Source organism: Artemia franciscana, unplaced genomic scaffold (genome assembly GCF_032884065.1).
Source record: "Artemia franciscana unplaced genomic scaffold, ASM3288406v1 Scaffold_4267, whole genome shotgun sequence".
Classification (NCBI taxonomy): domain Eukaryota; kingdom Metazoa; phylum Arthropoda; class Branchiopoda; order Anostraca; family Artemiidae; genus Artemia; species Artemia franciscana.
In genome coordinates, this window is record NW_027064779.1 from 5,411 (window position 1) to 11,972 (window position 6,562).

Below are 6,562 nucleotides of genomic sequence, written 5' to 3' on the forward strand. Positions count from 1 at the left end.
TATATATATATATATATGTATATATATATATATATATATATATATATATATATATATATATATATATATATATATATATATATATATATATATATATATATATATATATATATATATATATATATATATATATATATATATATATATATATATATATATATATGTTTTTAACTACGTAAAACTTGCGAATATACAACATTCTTTGCTGTCCCATCGTCTGTGCATATAAATAGATTGTCAGGTTTACCGACTCTTGAACATGCAACGCATAATGGTCCATGGGAAAACAATCCCTATTCAGATCTATACCTCATGATTCTATTGATTGCCCTTGAGCTTTGTTGATGGTGACTGCTAATCGACCACTTCCTTTGTTACCGTCGTCATTTATATATCCCCCTGTGCCCCCCGGCGTCCCCGTTGTAGTGGTGTCCCTGTGTCCGGGTCGTCATTTATATTCCCTGTGTCCCCGTCGTCATTTGTGTCCCGGTGTCCCAGTCTGTGATTTCTATTTGAGTGTCCCGGGTGTCATTTATATTCGTCAGGATATTGTAGGGCATCGTAGCATCGATGAGTTTAAGCAATTCTTGTCAACTGATTGTTTCGCCTATAAAGAATATTATCTCGAGGTAAGAACTGATCACCGACCACAACGATTGCCACTTTGTTGATAGTTGCGTATCAGGAGGCATTAATTCGATTGCTGTTTTTAAGCAGAAGCACTAAATTATTATTTTTGTGGAAAAGATGACATATATAAATATATATATATATATTTTCTATTTAGTTTTTTTCTAGTTTTTACCTTTTTTATTTTTTTTCTTCTTTTGTATTAATGCTAAAGCCAAGGTTCAAACCTGGAGCCTCTCAGACCCAGAACCTGAAACATAACGCTTTACCAACTCAGCTACTTCGGCGTGAATACATTCGTTTTGAGCAGCTTCCTCGGGTGTTGCCATTGCAGGTTCTTCAGTCATTTTACAATTAGAAATTTCTCTTTCAACGGTCTTCTTACAATTAAAAATTTGTCTTTGAACGATATTCTTAAATACCTGTGTCCTGGTCGTCATTTATATTGCCTGTGTCCTGGTCGTCATTTGTGTCCCGGTATCCCAGTCTGTAATTTCTCCTTGAGTGTCCCGGTCGTTATTTATATTCCCTCTGTCCCGGTCGTCATTTGTGTCCCGGTCTGTAATTTCTCTTTGAGTGTTTTTTCTTTTTAGTATTTTTTAGTTTTTTACATTTTTTCTTTTTTCAGTTTTCTTTTTCTTCTTTACTTTTCAGCTTCACTATGAAATACATATCGCCGAACCTTTGTTTTTTAAACTAAAATCTGGTAGGCATTGATGACCTTATCCAAGTCAAGATCCCAAACCCAATCATCATTGCTATCATTTTCAGTTTTGATATGTTTTGACTCTCGCTGTCCAGGTGGATCTTCATCTAACTGCGCGGTTTTGCGTTCTTTAGCCTCAAGCCTGTTTCCTTGCTGTTCTTTTGATTCCTCGGCACGCTTTCTTTTCTGACTTTCTCTATCAGCAGCAAGTTTTTTGGCATAGACTCTTTGAGCATCTTCATCGGCTTTTGCCATTGTAAGTTCATCAGTCATTTTAAACTTAAACATTAATAGATTTCTACGTGAACATATATGTCTTAAATATCTTTAATGACGTCACCGTCATAGCAAAAATGACGACAACTAACTTCATGACGCCAGTCGACACAGAAACATGACGTCACCTGATCCACAGACAGACAACTTATTTTTATATATATAGATAGATATAATTCTAAAATTTTCAGGTAATTTTCTATTTTGAAATAAAAACTAAAAATTATTGCTCAGACAACATAAATATTTTTGATATTTACATAATAGCTTTAGCGGTTCTGGACTGAAAACTAAATATGCTAATCAAATTGGGAATTGCAATCTTTATTGTTGAAAAGGCAGATCAATTGGAATCATGAGAATGCGTGGAATAAGAAAAGCCTCACCCTCAAAAGGCCCTGTCAAGATTGTTGCCTCTATTACATTATAACAGACATAACACGTCATTTGTGTCCCGGTGTCCCGGTCTGTAGTTTCGTTAGTCGACAAACATGACGTCAGACGACAAACAACTTCATGACGACATACAGCTCAATCCTTATAATGACGTCAGTCGACAAACATGACGTCAGTCGACACACAAACATGACGTCAGTCGACAGACAGACAAACAACTTATTTTTATATATATAGATATATATGTTTTTAACTACGTAAAACTTGCGAGTGTACAACATTCTTCGATGTCCCATTGTCTGTGCATATAAATAGATTGTCAGGTTTACCGACTCTTGAACATGCAACATATAATTGTCCATGGGAAAAACAATCCGTATTCAGATCTATACCTCATGATTCTAATGATTGCCCTTGAGCTTTGTTGATGGTGATTGCTAATCGAACATTCCCTGTGTCGCCGTCGTCATTTATATATCCCCCTGTGCCCCCCGACGTCCCCGTTGTAGTTATGTCCCTGTGTCCCGGTCGTCATTTATATTCTCTGTGTCACGGTCGTCATTTGTGATTAGATACAACAGCTTTTACATCCTGGATAATCGCCGGTTCATAGACATGACATTACGGCCCGTGTCTTCCGGCTAGAGTTGCTCTCCTTCATCTCCTAAAGAGTTATGCGAGAAATACAAATCGCAAATGGCCAAGAATATACTCCACCAAATACGGCTAGAAAGGTCAGATATGACCTTAGACTTTACAACAGAAATTTATAACCGCACTTTAGTTATGATTGAAGATTCGTGCTTTTCTATTGCAAACAAACTTCTCAAGCATTTGGGAATGCCTTCACCTAATCGTACTGCTTCTATTTCTACATGTGTAGAATGGGATCGTGAACAAAGTTACAACACAATTGATCTATTGTCGTATGTTACAGACCGGGACACCGGGGCACAAGGACTATAAATGACGACCGGGACACAGGGACACAATTACAACGGGGACGCCGGAAGGGCACATGGGGGGTATGTAAATGACGACGGGGACACAGGGAATATTCGATTAGCAACTACCATCAACAAAGCCCAAGGGCAATCATTAGAAAAATGCGGTTCAGATTTGAATACGGATTGTTTTCCCATGGACAATTATATGTTGCATGTTCAAGAGTCGGTAGACCTGGCAATCTATTTATATGCACAGACAACGGGACAGCGAAGAATATTGTATGTTCCCAAGTTTTACGTAGTTAGAAACATATATATATCTATCTATATTCACAGGTGGGGCACAGGGACACAACTACAATGGTGCATAGCTAATATGGCATGTAACGACTTACGCGCGAAGCGCCTCCACCAACTAGGTATTTCTGTGGCGCCAGGTGCAACACCAACAGCTATATATATATATATAGTATTTATAGTAGCGAGGTATTGAGAAGGGGCCAACTCCCCTCATATAGTAATAATTTCTGTTCCATTTTAGATTTAATGTTGCTCCTTACTTTCAATTGAAGAAAACTTGTTTTATTATTTAGTTTCATAAAAGAGCTGAGAGAAAAAAAAATGAAGGAACACTGAAAACACATTTGACAAATAAGTACAGAATTAGATTGAAGAACATAATAGCAAAGCCAATTTACTGTCAATTGCTATTGCTTTGCTTGGATAAGTTATAATCAAAAAACAAAAACCGCTTCCAAATTAGTCATATAACAGCGCTATATTCATCCGCGGCTCCTATTATTACAATCAATCAACAATGACTAGACAAATGTTTATTCTGATAGCTGCTTTAAATTCTTCAAGAATTCTTCTGGGCATTATGTGGGTGGATCCAATGATAACTTCCCATTTGTTACTAGCTTTTGTAACTTCATAAGCACAACGAATCTCTGAAAATGTGGCACCACCAACGATGAAAACTATGAGCCGCAGAACGTCTTTCATATTTTGCTGGGATCTGTCTTTATGCCACTGTCCGTTACGAGTATTGATGGTTATTCCTCTAGCACCAGTTGAAGCAGGTGCTCCAGCAAGATACGGAAAATGCTCTTCATCAAGTTTATTATCAATGGCATCTTCCATAACATCCTTGATAATAGGAGTCCAACGGGACATCTGGTAAGTGTATTTTCTTTTCTTGCGATTTGGACACCACTGCTTTCCACCACCTTCCTCGTTGATAACACAGAACCCCAGACTTGTCAAGCTGGTAATGATGGTTCGTTCGGAATTTGGTATTGCCGCATGTTTAATAAGTTTAGTCAGAAAATCTCCAGATATTCCGTTTTTTGACAAAATGTAGAGAAGAATTATCCGAATTTTGTCCATGGGAGAAACATTTTCTTCAGCCAGCAATGGATGCATTAGTCTCATGTTATTTTTGACCTCATTTCCTTCGGCGTCAACACCCATTGCCAAGTCCTGTTCAACTTTGCAAAGTCGACTGACTTTAGTGAAGAGTAGTTACTTAGCTCCTTTCGATACTCTAACATTTTCTTGATCATCTTTAAATCACTAATTGATGACTTGTCACCAGCAGTGAGACTCTTCTTTAAATTATTTTCATAGGTAACATAGGTCTTCAAGTTCTTTGAAATGTTTTTGAAAACTATTTCAATGTGCTGATGTCGCAGTTCTTTCCACCGGTCATCATTTTCATCAACAAGGACTTTTTTTTCCACGCCTGACTTGTACTGACTTGTCAACAAGAACTTGTTGACATCATTTTCACTGGGAAGCAAATCATATGCCATGGCTTGAAATGTAAGTTCATGCAACAGAGGTGAGACGCCATCCACTCCACGATCAATGACTAAAAGTTGTGAACGGGATTTCTCAGGGCCATCTCCCATGGTTGGGTCATCTGCTTTGTAACGATTAAGCTTGTGCTGAATAATTTGGGCGAATTCGATGTTTCTCTCATTATCAGCTCGATATCTCACAGCAGGATATACCCCTAATGTGGCACAAAGAGTGGCAATTTGCTCTGCCATTCTTTCCAAAGCAGCAGCCCTTTGGGAGATTCTGTTCTGATTGTAGTAACATTGGAAACCATCAGGAAAATCAAGCGAAAAGACCTGACTTTCACATGGAATGAAAGCGATGTTGATATATTTCATGGTTCTTATGTACTTTCCAGATATGTGCTTGTAAAGTTCTTTAGAGAGCTCTTTTGGACAGGCTTTAGTAAAATATACATGAGCAGCTTTGTACTGAGTTCTCCTTTCTTTTCTTTTTCTTCGAAAAAGAAAATCTGTGACTTTCGAAATCCGAAATCCAAAAAAATCTGAAAATCGATTTCTTCGAAATCCAAAATCGGTGATGAGAGGTTTTACAGAATCATTTGCAGGAGACAAAATATAAACTGCTTCCAAATAATGCAATTGCTCCCTACTTTTGTTCATATCCTGAACACGTGTGATTCCTTCCAAGGCAATTTCATGCATTTTGAGGCAGGCGGAAAGCATTCTCAGTGAAAACCGATCAACAACAAGAACTCTCGAATCTGTGCCATTTTTTTACTTTTGAGAATTTCGTTAATAACTTTTTGTCCAACAAGGTTCTTTAAAGTCATTTTCACCTGGATTATTACTATTTAAGATTTTTATTTCGCTGATTATTTAGCAACTTCATTTTATCTAATCAGAAATAAACTAATTTTAGATTTTCAGGTATTTTTCTAGCTTGAATTAAAACATTCAAATTATTGCTCAGGCACCTTAAATATTTTTGTAGTTTACTACATAATGACTTTAGCGATTCTAAACTGAAGAAAAATTTTCAACTTTTTTTCCATGTCTTTAAAAGACATAGCGTATACTTGTAACAAAAGAAATTTAGTAATGATGTTTTACTAACAACAAATTCCACTAAGCTTCAAACTTTTCGTTTTCTCTTTCAAGGTTCTTTAATTTTTGCAACCCTTGTTAACAACAATTTTTATAATTACCATTTTTTTTTACTCTTTAAGTAATTAAATAAAAAAAATAGTTTTTTTACGGAAAGTAAGGAGCGACATTAAAAATTCAAACGAACAGAAATTACTCCGTATATGAAATGGGTTGTCCCTTCCGCAATCCCTCCCTCTTTATGCTAAAGTTTTTAATTGTTTTTAAAAAGTAGAATTGCGGTAAAGAGTCAAACTTTAGCGTAAAGAGCGAGGGATTGCGGAGGGGACAACCCATTTCACATACCGAGTAATTTCTGTTCGTTTTAGGTTTGAATGTCGCTCCTTACTTTCAGTTAAAAAAATAATTTTTTTTATTTAATTTCTGAACGTTTTTGAATTAATGCTTGTTTGATTTTGACTCTCCGCACTTGGCTCTTTTCTTGGCTAAATGGCTTTCTCTTAGTTTTGATCAGACGATTTTGAGAAATAAGGGGTGGGGAAGGAGGCCTAGTTGCCCTCCAATTTTTTGGTTACTTAAAAAGGCAACTAGAACTTTTAATTTTTAACGAATGTTTTTATTAGTAAAAATATATGAAACTTAAGAATTAACTTACGCAACAAACTTTTGTATTCCTCTATTTTTATTATGAATATGAG

General features: G+C 36.2%; 1 pseudogene; it reads right to left on the reverse strand.

Annotated features, from left to right (window-relative positions):
• Positions 1–3,788: 3,788 nt before the first annotated feature.
• On the reverse strand, positions 3,789–5,590 carry LOC136043278 (protein ROP-like; annotated as a pseudogene).
• Positions 5,591–6,562: the final 972 nt, after the last annotated feature.